The 14,957-nt window shown below is 45.3% G+C and overlaps 2 non-coding genes across 2 annotated transcripts; one reads left to right on the plus strand and one right to left on the minus strand.

The window, feature by feature from the left end:
- Positions 1–976: 976 nt before the first annotated feature.
- LOC112083299 lies at positions 977–1,083 on the plus strand. The gene has a single exon (XR_002897587.1). It is a non-coding gene; the product is annotated as a small nucleolar RNA R71 (small nucleolar RNA).
- An 11,855-nt stretch (positions 1,084–12,938) lies between these two features.
- Positions 12,939–13,045, minus strand: LOC112083308. Its single transcript, XR_002897596.1, has one exon. It is a non-coding gene; the product is annotated as a small nucleolar RNA R71 (small nucleolar RNA).
- Between the last annotated feature and the right edge of the window lie 1,912 nt (positions 13,046–14,957).

Consider the following 14,957-nt stretch of genomic DNA (forward strand, 5'->3'; position numbering starts at 1 on the left):
CTTTAAGGCTGCCTCCCCCTCAGGTTGATCATTGTCCTCAATGATCACTTTGTTGTTCTCAATACCAGGTAATTCTTTTCCATTCCTCAGTGTAATGGCCTTGGCATATTCCTTGGGGTTGGGTTCTGGTTTTCCAGGTAGGTGGCCTTGGTTCCTTGAGCTTGATGCCTGGTTTTGCTTCAGTTCCTTGATTTCCTGTTGCATGGCTGCATTCTGTCTTGCAAAGATCTGTTGACCCTGAAGTAGTTGTTGCAGAATACCAACCATATCTGTACCCATCTGTGGCTGCTGTTGAACCATTGGTGGCTGAAACTGTTGTTGAACCGGCGCCTGCTGTTGGAACTGTGGTTGACCAAACCCTGGTGGTACCTTTGGCTGCTGTGAAGTGTAACCAGTGCCCTGAAATGGTTGCTGTTGCTGACCAAAACTCTGATTCTGACCAAACTGATTCTTGGGTTGGAATGACCCTTGAAAGTTGTTCTTGGGAACAAAGTTCTTTGGAGCTTGAGAATTGGGATAGATCTGGTCTTGTGGGTTAGCTACATTGGTGTTCCTGTAAGAAAGGTTTGGATTGGCATTACCATACTGATATCTCTGGAACCTCTGATTCCCAATGTAGTTGAGCTCTCCTTGGGTAAGACCTTCTTCACTTATGTTCTCAAAGATTTGAGAAGGTTCCTCATACTCTCCAACAAAATGCATTGGCTTCTGAGTGGTGAATTTCAGCTTGTCCAATTCACTCCTCAACTCCTTAACTTCCCTAGAGAGCCTCTGTTCTGAGCTTGAACCTTCAGACCTATTTGATCTGTCATAGTCTTCCCCATAAGTATCATTGCTCAATGCTAAGTTCTCCACTAGCTCTAAAGCAGCATGTATCTCTTTACCCAGAAAGTTCCCATTGGAAGCAGTATCCAGTTGGTTTCTAATCTTGGGAAGAGCTCCCCTATAAAGTGTGCTGAGAAGAGAAGCCTCACTAAACTCATGGTGTGGGCATTGGTTTGTGTAGCTCCTGAATCTCTCATATGCTTCACCAAAACTTTCATTGCTGTGCTGAGTGAAGCTAGAGATTTGGTTTCTCAGTTTTGCAGTTCTTGAGGTTGAGAAGAACTTGGATAAGAAGGCTTGCTTGCATTGCTCCCAGGTTTGAATGGAGCCTCTTGGAAGATTCTTCTCCCATTGATGAGCTTTATCACCAAGACTGAATGGGAATAGTCTTAGCTTAAAGCTGTCTTCTGAAACTCCATTAATCTTGGTCAGATCACACACCTTATCAAACTGGTCCAAGTGTTCCAAGGGATCTTCCATTGCTAACCCATGGAACTTTGAGTTCTGGACCATATTCAGCAAAGATGCCTTCACTTCAAAGTTGTTGTTTTGCACAGGTGGTGCCTGAATACCAGCTCCATACTGATGAGCATTGGCCCTGTCATTCTCTCCAACATAGACTTGGGGTTGCTCATATCTTGTTTGCTGTGGTTGGAAAGGGTGGGGTTGGTGGTGCACTTGTTGTCTTTGTTGAACATTGGCCTGGTGCCTTTGTTGATGAGCTTGAGCTTGTCCTTGGTGGACATAAGCTTGTTGATGGTGCACCTGTTCCTGATGAACATTACCCTGATGAAGCCCTTGACCAACTCTATTATCAGCTCCATTACCCTGAGCCTGTTGCTCTTGAACCGGTTGTTCTATATCTACCACGTGATCTCTTTGCTCTTCCATGTCAGCCTGATCAATCTGTCTACCACGTCTGTCCCTTCTCCTCCTTGGTACCAAAAGGTTGATGTTGTCGTTGAGAGGGAAAGGTGGACCACAGCTTCTTGATCTAGACCTGGTGTTCATACACCTGAAATCACAAACAGAACTTGAAAGTAATCAGTAATAACAAGAAAGTAAGCACTTGATCTCAAGAACAGATCAGAGCTTAATGCTAATCAACCACAATTTGGCAACGGCGCCAATTGATAGACAAGACTTTTTATGGTCTCAGGGCTATCAATCCCCTTGTCAATGTAGCACAAAGAGGTTTATCAATCCAGATGTGGTGTTAGACACTAAACTATGTGATTATGTTCTTAATTCAAGCAAACAAGAGTGATTTTGGTTAACTAATGACAACTAACAAACTTAAACAGGTTTAAAGACAAATGACAATGACAAATGATGTGAATATGATATGATGGAGGCATGAGATTCTAGACATGATAGTTGGTTAGGGTGCTTTGGTGCTAAACTAGAAATGCTAATGACAATGATGAGACATGATTCAAATGATTAAGAACTCTAATCTAGGTTAATCCTCTCATGAAGGTATTAACCCCTATACTAATCCATTTTCAAACCAAATTCCCATTTGTGAAATATGAATCAATATGCATTAATAAACAGTTCTCAATGATCATTCAAGCAAATAACAATACATCACCATGCAGAAAAATGCTTAAACCTCTAATACAACTCTTTCAGGAATTTCATCAAACACTTTTGGTGCATGAAATTCCCAGAATCTAGATCTCAAGTGATTATCAAGGATCTAGCATAGAGAATAGTTGTTTAGAGAAATGAATCAATGAATCTAGCCCTAAGCACTCCTAATCTAACACTTTAGCACCCTAACCTACACATCTAGAACCTCATTAAGGTGACTACTCACTAATCATGATCAACACACTAAATCCTTTGCAAGATGTGTTGTTAATCATGATTAGAAGTTTGATTTGATGATAAGAAATGATGAACAAGATGGAAAGAAACTGCAAATCGATATTAAGCTCTCTAAAACAAAGTGTATTAAGTAGGTTTTCACCAAAGGGGAAAGAAAACTAAAAGTAGATTAAAGGTTCTCTACAAATTAGGTCTAAAAACCTTATAAAGGATGCTTGGGCGAACTGGGTCAACCCGGAACAAACCGGGTACTGACCCGGCCTTGATGGGCAAGTATGGGTTTGCCACGGTCTGGTGTGCTCTTGGTGTGACCGTGGCAATCCTGACCGTGTCAAAGCCTTCACTTGTGTTCTTGGTTCCTTTTGATGCCACGGTCTGATCAAGCTTCGTCTGAAACCCGTGGCAAGTCACCGTGTCAAACGCCGAAGATGTGTAAAAGTTGCCACGGTCAAGCCCCCAGACCGTGGCATTCAGACCGTGTCAAAAACCGCATGCATGAAAAATCCTTCCAGCCAAGTATTTGATTGCCACGGTCAAGCTCCAGACCGTGGCATTCAAACCGTGTCAAAACCCGAAGCTATGTAAAAGTTGTCTCCAGCCAGTTGTTCATTTGCCACGGTCAAGTCCCAGACCGTGGCATTCAGCTCGTGCCAATCGCCGAAGGTTTGCAGGAGTTGCCACGGTCAAGCCTCAGACTGTGGCATTTAGGCCGTGTCAATCGCCGAATGGTTGCTAAGTTCCTCTCAGCCAAGTGTGTGTTTGCCACGGTCAAGTGTAGACCGTGGCGTTGAGATCGTGTCATTTGCCGAGGGTGCACAAAAATTGCCACGGCCAAGTGTGGACCGTGGCATTCCATCGCGGCATGTTTAACTTAGTCATTTTGGGCTGTCTGGATCATCTCGCATTCCGGAGAGTGCAACTTCCTGGAGACTTGTCCGAATTGAGTGATTCCGGTTGCAGAAGACAGAGGACTCATTTATCTCCAACTTTGGTGAAGGAAGTTTCAGTGGTTGGGAAGTGTAAGGCTTCCTGGAGGGCACATCTTTGCAGTGCATTTACACGACCAGAGAGAGGCGTCTAGACATGTGTCCATTCTGGAGACCGTATCTTTCTTCTCAAAGCTCCGAATTGACTTATCTTGGATGTTCTGGAAAGAAGACTCAAATGTCTCTGATTCTTATGAAGACCTCGGAAACTGAATCGGCCTGGAAGTGCACCGTCCTTCGCATCCTTCAGAACTGATCTGCTCGGTCCGGAATACCTGCGAGACAGGGGTTCCTTCCGACGAGCTTATCTCTCTGCTCACGCGTCCGAATTCCACGATTCTACTTGCTATGAGACCGTGATCCAATGCTCTCCAACTGCTATGAAGCACCCGCCGTCTGAATCGGACCGGAAGGTTCCCCGGACAGGCGATTTCTGAGACATGTTTGCACCCAGAGATTTTGGCCGATACACTTCATTCGCGGTACATGAAAATGGCCGGCAAAGCTTCCCGCGGTACATAAAAATGGCCGGTAAAACCTTCCTGGCCAGCGAGAATGGCCGATAACCTCCAAAGACCCAATTTTTCCACTTTTTCAAGCTTTGTTCACCATTCCACCTCCTGGATTCATCTTTTCAGCTCCAAATTCACCTGATAGACACTCAAAACATGCAAAGACTCATTGGGACCTAATGCATCTCCTAAGTTCTAAAACAAACCCTAAGGACCTAAAATGCATGAAATAAAACATGATTTGGAATGATTTATGCAACCTAAATGATGCAAATTATGAAAATATCATTGCTTAGATACACGGAGATCTGTGACTGGTTATGCAATGTTTTTGGGTGATTCTTTGATAACGTGGAAGTCTAAGAAGCAATCTGTTGTCTCTATGAGCACCACAGAGGCTGAGTACAGAGCCATGTCTATGGCAGCTAAAGAAATGGTTTGGTTATCTCGGTTACTTGAGGAATTTCATGTTCCTTTCACTCCTCCGGCTTACCTCTACTGTGACAACACTTCTGCTTTGAACATTGCGAGCAACCCGGTGTCTCACGAGAGAACTAAGCACGTCGAGTTTGACTGCCACAAAGTTCGTGAGTACATTGATTCAGGATTCTTAAAGACTATGTATGTGAAGAGTGATCAACAGTTGGCTGATGTTTTGACCAAACCGCTTTTCCCAGCTCCTTTTCGGAATAACATAAGCAAGATGGGTGTTCTCAACATTTTCACACCGTCATCTTGAGGGGGAATATCAGACATATATAACCGGTTTACGTGTACAGTATTTAATCTCGGTTTAGATTAGCTGGTTAGCTGGTTTAGTGTTTATTCAGATGTATATAAATACATACTTGTACATTGTTTTCCAATTCGAAAAAGTGAATAACAGAATACATTTTCCATGTTCATGAAGAACTCACTTTCTCTAATAGTTACAAAACTATTTGTATTTTCCTTATACGTTATAATGAAATATATTAGCTGTTACAAAAAAAAATATATATACTTTTAAGTTTTATGTTATGTATGAATTGACCGAGAATTAAGGTCCGATTCTTACAACAGTTTTTGAATACTACACATACACAGCACATTAGCATTGATTAATAAAATAAAATAAACATTAGATATTATATATATATAGTACAATTGTTATTAGATTCAAGGTTGGATACATGGAATTTTTATTTATACATAGCACTTCCCTTAATTATTGTTGTTATCGATGAATTTAGAGAACCATTTGCCAGAATCCTTTTCTCTTCGATGAGCAGGATTAGTGAAATTGACCCAATTCATACCAAACCGGAGAGTGTAACCGTTGATTGTGGTTCTCAACTATCTCGGGTCGGTTCGGTAATTCGAGCTCGGAAAATTAAATAGATTTTATTTTATAAAGTTCTTAGTTACAGTTCGTTCAGTTTGGAGGTCTCTCGACGAACTCGATACAATAATATTGAGGTCTCTATTCTTCGGGTCCAAAAAGATTCCTTATACAGTAACAATTCTACTATTTATAGTACATAAACGAGGAGAAGTTCTAAGGCTTCTCGTTCAGCTCTCACCGCCTCTTGTCGCTGGGCTTTTTTCTTATGGGCCGTGCTGTCAGGCTAGGCCTATTTCGGCAAAAACCATCGTAAACCGGGATCAATTGGGCCGGTCTCAGTTTTTAACCGGTCTGAACCGGGTATCGGAGCATACCACCAACAGTATGTCCCTCCCCCCCCAGTTCGGTAAATGGACCTGACTGACTTTTGCCGAATTGAAGCCGGAGTTATTAATGACCGAGGTTGGCGAACACCGAATTCCTGACTTGTAGCCGTGTTCTTTCTTCTGATATTTTGACGAGGGTATTAAAGTCTTTTCGCTCGCGGGAAACTGAAGAGTCGCATCGGTTTAGGCGGGAAATCGAGACATTACGAAGCGTGGAACTCGAGAAGTCGCAATGATTCGCTCTTCTTCTATAAATAAGGCTCAGCTCTCCCCATTTCCTAATTTCGCTCCTACTGCCAAGGTATTCGCTCTCCCTTCTTTCTAAATTTTCTTCTTTCTCTCTCTAGGTTCTCCGGTCATCGTCCGCCGTGCTCTCTCGTCGACGGTTGTTTCTCCGAGCTGCTCCGACAATGTCTTCCGGTTCCTCGTCCAATTCTGAGGCCGCTATTCTCCCCGAACACCGTAGGGAGGAAACTTCGACTGATATCTCGAGCTCGGGATCTACTGAACATTCTTCGAACGCTTCTTTGGTTTGGAAGAATTCTCGGGTCGTCGAGGTCGGCTCTAGCAGTCATGTTCCGATTCGGGCTCCGGAGCGGATGGATTGGACTCTCCGTGAGCCCGAGGGCCAAGTTCCCATTGACTTGGTTCCGGAACGGGAGCCCGACGTGAAGACGGATGAGGACGCTCTTCTGCATGAGGTCGGGGATGGAGGATCGCAGGACCCAAACGATGATGACATGATGCCGATCATAGATCGGCCATGCATATGCGCTCTGGTGAAGTCCACCTTGTCATCCCCAGAGACAGTTCGGGCTGCTATGCTGATCGGCGGGGCCCCTCCTGGAATCATAATCCAGGTTCCCGAACCAGAGGAGCGCCCTTGGGATGCTCCCGAGGACTTCATTTACGTCTACGAGGCTTATTTCCGCGAGGCCGGATTGACCTTCCCTCTGCCCCGCTTGCTGTTTGCCTACTGTAATCGTCGCGGCTGCGCGATATCACAACTCCAGCCAGCGTCGATAGTGAATTTTGTCGGGATTCTTCAGCTCGGGCGTGACATCCGTGCTCACATCAACGTGGCCCAATTCGAGGAGCTTTTTATCATGAAGGTCTCATCGGCCAAAAGTTGGTTTTTGTCGGTGAATTTCAACCCGAAGTTCGACCTGGTTACTGGGAACAAGGCTAGCAAATTTCCGAACTGGGACCAAAGTTACTTCTTTGTTCGCGTCGATTCGCTATCTGCTGAGAATCCGGAGAGCACGTTCCGGACTGGCTGGAGTGTCGACTCTGGTACATATCTCACGGTTAACTCCCCTGTTTCTTGGTCGGTACTAATAGTTTTTTGCTTATGCAGATCGCCACGTTCCAGGATTTATTCAACGCTCCCTTACATCCGACCTAGCGAAGCAGCTAAGTCTCGCCGGACAGTGCCGTTGGCCCCTAGCTTACCTGGAAAAGATCGATCGGCGGATAAAGAGAGCTCAGGACAGAGGTATGAGTTCCTGATTTGATTCGCTCGAGACATTTACTTAAATCATGGCTAACTCATTTTATTCTACTTGCAGCTAAAACTAAAGCCGAGCCCAGTTCGTTGAGACCGATACCAAAGAAAAGGAACTCGAAGAAAAGCAGCAAGAAGAGTCGGCGGAAAATGGCTTTTGACAAATCGGACATTCCGATGATGAACTTCGGGGCTGGCGAGGAAGAAGACAATGCCCTGATTGACGTCGTCGGCCTCGACGGAAACGAGGTCGGCGATGGTAATGAAGCCGGTGGCGGGAACGAGGTCGACAACGTCCCGGTCGGCCCAGTTGATCCCTTGATTCCGGTTACGGATCCGGAGGGCGACATGGTGGGAACTGGCGTCCCTGAGGCGACTCCTCAGCCTCAAATGGAGGAAGGCGAGATTGGTGAGCAGGACAAAGACGAGCTCACCATTGCCGACCGCGCTTGGAGGAAGAAGGGGGAATCCTCGAAGAGATCTTCTCGGAAGAGGGGCGGTGATCCCAAGACGGTCGTGAGCGAGGGAACGCTGGTCCTTCATTGAGGGGATATCGGCGGATCGCTTGCCGCTTCTCAGACTCGGCAGCCGAGACCGGGAACCCGAGGTCGTCGAAAAGGCGCCGAACTTCTGACTCGTCGTCTTTCTCGGTCCGTCTCAACTAAAACAAGGAGCGGTCTTTTTTTGACGACGCAACTGCCTGCGCCGAGCTCTTCAGGCAGATCGTCCCAGCCTCGTCTCCAATGCCTGAGACTAAAGATCTCTTCCGCCCCAAGTCCTATGCCCGGGTCGCGAGATCCGCCTCCGCTGTAAGTTTCCTTTTGACTTAAATACTTAGGCGTTTTAATTTTGAAATGTTTCTGACTTTTATCTCCATTTTCAGCTCATCTGTGATACCAATGAGCTCGTCCACGAGTATGATTTTGAGGTCGAGAGACTGAGGAAGATCAACGCCGAGGTCGCTGCTGAGAGGGCGTCGCTGGAAGTGTCGTACCGGGATGAGAAGGAAAGGTACGAAGCTTCGGTGCTGGCCTTCACCGAGAAGGAGAAAGAAAACATTGCCCTGAAGGAGAAGGTCGGGGCTCTGGAAAGGCGGACTGCCGAGCTGGAGGGTGACATGGACGCTCTGTCCAAGTCGTTCAAAACGAGCGAGCTCGAGAGGCGGAAGTACCGAGACGCCGAGTCGAAGGGCCGAAAGATGATGGCCGCGCTTAGGGGCAAGTGCGAGGGGAAGCTGGCCAAGATGAAGGACTTCATGGACAAGTCCGAACTCCGGAAGGCGCCGTTCCTCAAGCTCAATCAGACGACTGCTCTGGTCGGCTTTTGCGATTTCCTCAGGCGCGAGCACAACATGATCGTTCCGCCTCACATCATGGAGATGTATGGGCGCAGGATCAAGAACTGCACGAAGGAGGTCGATGATGTCCCTCTCCCGCGGCTCGAGAATGAAGACTTCATTCTCCCGAGTGACGACGACTTCATCCCAAGGATCTTACTTCCGCCGGGAACGCAAGTACCAGATGGTTTGGACCAGTTCGGTTCAAATTCGAAGTCCATCTCGGCTGATCGGGCAGCAAGTCTGAAGAGTCCGGCGTCTGTTGCTCGCCAATGAACCCCTTAGCTCTCTTTTTATTTTGTTATCATGTTGTTTTAGATTGTAAATTTTATCTCACCCGCACAGTTCGGGTTTAACTTAATGATTTGTTTTGGTCGCCGGTTTTAGGCGTTGTATTGTTGCCGTCTAGTTCGGCAATTTCGGGTATTAATGAAATGAGCGCGGTTTTTCTTTGTCACAGTTCTTTACTTAGAGTTTTCTTTTCTCGTATTTTATTTGCGAACTGTTGGGAGTTCGGCTTGTTTCTATTGAATTTGGAGAGTCCGTGATGTTATTGTGACGATGCGGACGAACTCGGGAGGCTTTTCCGAGCTTGAATCATGGTTGACGGATTGCTATTCGGAAGAGCGAGTGCGGATTGGGTTCCGGCTTTGAATAATTGGCACCATGGGGGTGCGGGTGAGACTGGTCTCGGATTTTGAGATTGTATTCGTGGGGAATACTTAGTTCGATCTCCTGGTCGGGGAGTCGATGTGTGTAGTTAGTGAAAAAGATGAATTTTATTGGATTTGTAGCTGGACTCAAAATCGAGCTGCCTACGTACCCTTTTGCAAGGGATCAAACCACTCGTAGTTCAGTTTACAGGGGTGAGTGATATGTTCATAATTTGCATCATTTAGGTTGCATAAATCATTCCAAATCATGTTTTATTTCATGCATTTTAGGTCCTTAGGGTTTGTTTTAGAACTTAGGAGATGCATTAGGTCCCAATGAGTCTTTGCATGTTTTGAGTGTCTATCAGGTGAATTTGGAGCTGAGAAGATGAATCCAAGGGGTGGAATGGTGAGCAAAGCTTGAAAAGTGGCAAAAATTGGATCTTTGGAGGTTATCGGCCATTCTCGCTGACCAGGAAGGTTTTCTCGGCCATTTTTATGTACCGCGGGAAGAGTTTACCGGCCATTTTCATGTACCGCGAGTAAAGTGTATCGGCCAAAATCTCCGGGTGTGAACATGTCTCAGAAATTGCCTGTCCGGGGAACCTTCCGGTCCGATTAGGATGGCAGGTGCTTCATAGAACTTAGAGAGGACTTGATCACGGTTTCATAGCAAGTGGAATCGTGGAATTCGGACGCGTGAGCAGAGAGTTAAGCTCGTCGGAAGGAACCCCTGTCTCGCAGCTGTTTCGGACTGAGCAGATCAGTTCTGAAGGATGCGAAGGACGGTGCACTTCCAGGCCGATTCAGTTTCCGGGGCCTTCATGAGAATCAGAGACATTTGAGTCTTCTTTCCAGAACGTCCAAGAGCATTCAATTCGGATCTATGAGCAGGAATATACGGTCTCCGGAATGAACACATGTCTAGACGCCTCTCTCTGGTCGTGTAAATGCACTGCAAATATGTGCCCTCCAGGAAGCCTTACACTTCCCAAGCATCGAAACTTCCTTCACCAAAGTTGGAGATAAATGAGTCCTCTGTCTTCTGCAACCGGAATCACTCAATTCGGACAAGTCTCCAGGACGTTACACTCTCCGGAATGCGAGATGGTCCAGACAGCCCAGAATGACTAAGTTAAACATGCCGCGATGGAATGCCACGGTCCACACTTGGCCGTGGCAACTTTTGTGCACCCTCGGCGAATGACACGATCTTCATGCCACGGTCTACACTTGACCGTGGCAAACATACACTTGGCTGAGAAGAACTTTGCAACCATTCGGCGATTGACACGGCCTAAATGCCACGGTCTGAGGCTTGACCGTGGCAACTCCTGCAAACCTTCGGCGATTGGCACGAGCTGAATGCCACGGTCTGGAACTTGACCGTGGCAAATGAACAACTGGCTGGAGGCAACTTTTACATAGCTTTGGGTTTTGACACGGTTTGAATGCCACGGTCTGGAGCTTGACCGTGGCAATCAAATACTTGGCTGGATGGATTTTTCATGCATGTGGTTTTTGACACGGTCTGAATGCCACGGTCTGGGGCTTGACCGTGGCAACTCTTACACATCTTCGGCGTTTGACACGGTGACTTGCCACGGGTTTCAGACGAAGCTTGATCAGACCGTGGCATCAAAAGGAACCAAGAACACAAGTGAAGGCTTTGACACGGTCAGGATTGCCACGGTCACACCAAGAGCACACCAGACCGTGGCAAACCCATACTTGCCCATCAAGGCCGGGTCAGTACCCGGTTTGTTCCGGGTTGACCCGGTTCGCCCAAGCATTCTTTATAAGGTTTTTAGACCTAATTTGTAGAGAACCTTTAATCTACTTTTAGTTTTCTTTCCCCTTTGGTGAAAACCTACTTAATACACTTTGTTTTAGAGAGCTTAATATCGATTTTCAGTTTCTTTCCATCTTGTTCATCATTTCTTATCATCAAATCAAACTTCTAATCATGATTAACAACACATCTTGCAAAGGATTTAGTGTGTTGATCATGATTAGTGAGTAGTCACCTTAATGAGGTTCTAGATGTGTAGGTTAGGGTGCTAAAGTGTTAGATTAGGAGTGCTTAGGGCTAGATTCATTGATTCATTTCATTAAACAACTATTCTCTATGCTAGATCCTTGATAATCACTTGAGATCTAGATTCTGGGAATTTCATGCACCAAAAGTGTTTGATGAAATTCCTGAAAGAGTTGTATTAGAGGTTTAAGCATTTTTCTGCATGGTGATGTATTGTTATTTGCTTGAATGATCATTGAGAACTGTTTATTAATGCATATTGATTCATATTTCACAAATGGGAATTTGGTTTGAAAATGGATTAGTATAGGGGTTAATACCTTCATGAGAGGATTAACCTAGATTAGAGTTCTTAATCATTTGAATCATGTCTCATCATTGTCATTAGCATTTCTAGTTTAGCACCAAAGCACCCTAACCAACTATCATGTCTAGAATCTCATGCCTCCATCATATCATATTCACATCATTTGTCATTGTCATTTGTCTTTAAACCTGTTTAAGTTTGTTAGTTGTCATTAGTTAACCAAAATCACTCTTGTTTGCTTGAATTAAGAACATAATCACATAGTTTAGTGTCTAACACCACATCTGGATTGATAAACCTCTTTGTGCTACATTGACAAGGGGATTGATAGCCCTGAGACCATAAAAAGTCTTGTCTATCAATTGGCGCCGTTGCCAAATTGTGGTTGATTAGCATTAAGCTCTGATCTGTTCTTGAGATCAAGTGCTTACTTTCTTGTTATTACTGATTACTTTCAAGTTCTGTTTGTGATTTCAGGTGTATGAACACCAGGTCTAGATCAAGAAGCTGTGGTCCACCTTTCCCTCTCAACGACAACATCAACCTTTTGGTACCAAGGAGGAGAAGGGACAGACGTGGTAGACAGATTGATCAGGCTGACATGGAAGAGCAAAGAGATCACGTGGTAGATATAGAACAACCGGTTCAAGAGCAACAGGCTCAGGGTAATGGAGCTGATAATAGAGTTGGTCAAGGGCTTCATCAGGGTAATGTTCATCAGGAACAGGTGCACCATCAACAAGCTTATGTCCACCAAGGACAAGCTCAAGCTCATCAACAAAGGCACCAGGCCAATGTTCAACAAAGACAACAAGTGCACCACCAACCCCACCCTTTCCAACCACAGCAAACAAGATATGAGCAACCCCAAGTCTATGTTGGAGAGAATGACAGGGCCAATGCTCATCAGTATGGAGCTGGTATTCAGGCACCACCTGTGCAAAACAACAACTTTGAAGTGAAGGCATCATTGCTGAACATGGTCCAGAACTCAAAGTTCCATGGGTTAGCAATGGAAGATCCCTTGGAACACTTGGACCAGTTTGATAAGGTGTGTGATCTGACCAAGATTAATGGAGTTTCAGAAGACAGCTTCAAGCTAAGACTATTTCCCTTCAGTCTTGGTGACAAAGCTCATCAATGGGAGAAGAATCTTCCAAGAGGCTCCATTCAAACATGGGAGCAATGCAAGCAAGCCTTCTTATCTAAGTTCTTCTCCACCTCAAGAACTGCAAAACTGAGGAACCAAATCTCTAGCTTCACTCAGCACAGCAATGAAATTTTTGGTGAAGCATATGAGAGATTCAGGAGCTACACAAACCAATGCCCACACCATGGGTTTAGTGAGGCTTCTCTTCTCAGCACACTTTATAGGGGAGCTCTTCCCAAGATTAGAAACCAGCTGGATACTGCTTCCAATGGGAAATTTCTGGGTAAAGAAATTCATGCTGCTTTAGAGCTAGTGGAGAACTTAGCATTGAACAATGATACTTATGGTGAAGACTATGACAGATCAAATAGGTCTGAAGGTTCAAGCTCAGAACAGAGGCTCTCTAGGGAAGTTAAGGAGTTGAGGAGTGAATTGGACAAGCTGAAATTCACCACTCAGAAGCCAATGCATTTTGTTGGAGAGTATGAGGAACCTTCTCAAATCTTTGAGAACATAAGTGCAGAAGGTCTTACCCAAGAGGAGCTTAACTACATTGGGAATCAGAGGTTCCAGAGATATCAGTATGGTAATGCCAATCCAAACCTTTCTTACAGGAACACCAATGTAGCTAACCCACAAGACCAGGTCTATCCCAATTCTCAAGCTCCAAAGAACTTTGTTCCCAAGAACAACTTTCAAGGGTCATTCCAACCCAAAAATCAGTATGGTCAGAATCAGAGTTTTGGTCAGCAACAGCAACCATTTCAGGGCACTGGTTACACTTCACAGCAGCCAATTGCACCACCAGGGTTTGGTCCATCACAGTTCCAACAGCAGCCGCCGGTTCAACAACAGTTTCAGCCACCAATGGTTCAACAGCAGCCACAGATGGGTACAGATATGGTTGGTATTCTGCAACAACTACTTCAGGGTCAACAGATCTTTGCAAGTCAGAATGCAGCTATGCAGCAGGAAATCAAGGAACTGAAGCAGAACCAGGCCTCAAGCTCAAAGAACCAAGGTCACCTACCTGGAAAACCAGAACCCAACCCCAAGGAATATGCCAAGGCCATTACACTGAGGAGTGAAAAAGATTTACCTGGTATTGAGAACAACAAAGTGATCATTGAGGACAATGATCAACCTGAGGGGGAGGCAGCCTTAAAGGATGATCAAGTTGCTGAGAAACCAAGGACAGAAAAGGGTAAAGAGGTAGCAAAGGAACCAGAACCAGAGAAGAAGTATGTGCCACCACCTCCATACCAACCCAAGCTCCCATTTCCAGGGAGATTTAAGAAGCAACTAGTGGACAAGGCAAGAGCTGTATTTGAGAAGGCACTCAAGGAGACACCACTCACAATGCCTCTCATTGATGCATTCTTAATGATGCCAAAGATGGGGAGTTCTTAAAAGATGCTATTCTGAACAAGACAAAAGAGCTTCAGGGCATGGTAGTACTAAGTCATGAATGTAGTGCTATCATTCAGAAGAAGTCCATCCCAAGGAAGTTAACTGATCCAGGGAGCTTCACACTCCCTTGTGCAATTGGACCTCTTCTATTCTCTGGATGTCTTTGTGATTTAGGAGCATCAGTCAGCTTGATGTCATTCTCCATAGCAAAGAAGCTGGGCTTTAGAGTTTTCAAGCCTGCAAGGATTTCTCTTATCCTTGCAGATAGATCAGTTAGATTGCCTGTTGGTATGTTGGAAGATCTACCCGTCAAGATTGGTGGTTTTGAGGTTCCAACAGATTTTGTTGTGCTGGAAATGGATGAGGAACCAGTAGATCCTCTTATCTTGGGCAGGCCATTCTTAGCAACTGCAGGAGCTATTATTGATGTGAGAGGTGGGAAAATAGAGCTTCAACTTGGGTCTGAAAGGCTCAAGTTTGATGTGAATGAGATGATGAAGAAACCCACCATTGAAGGTCAATGTTTCTATGTGGAGACAATGGATCAGTTGGCTGATGAGTTGCTTGAGGAGCTGAACACTGAGGATCCTCTTCAAGCTGCTCTAACTCAAGAACAAGGAGACAATGAGCTCTTGGCTGAAGCAAGTGAAGGGTATAAGCTGTATCTGGACAATGCAAGAGAGCTGGGTCCTT

Source organism: Eutrema salsugineum, unplaced genomic scaffold, assembly GCF_000478725.1.
Source record: "Eutrema salsugineum unplaced genomic scaffold, Eutsalg1_0 scaffold_7, whole genome shotgun sequence".
Taxonomy (NCBI): domain Eukaryota; kingdom Viridiplantae; phylum Streptophyta; class Magnoliopsida; order Brassicales; family Brassicaceae; genus Eutrema; species Eutrema salsugineum.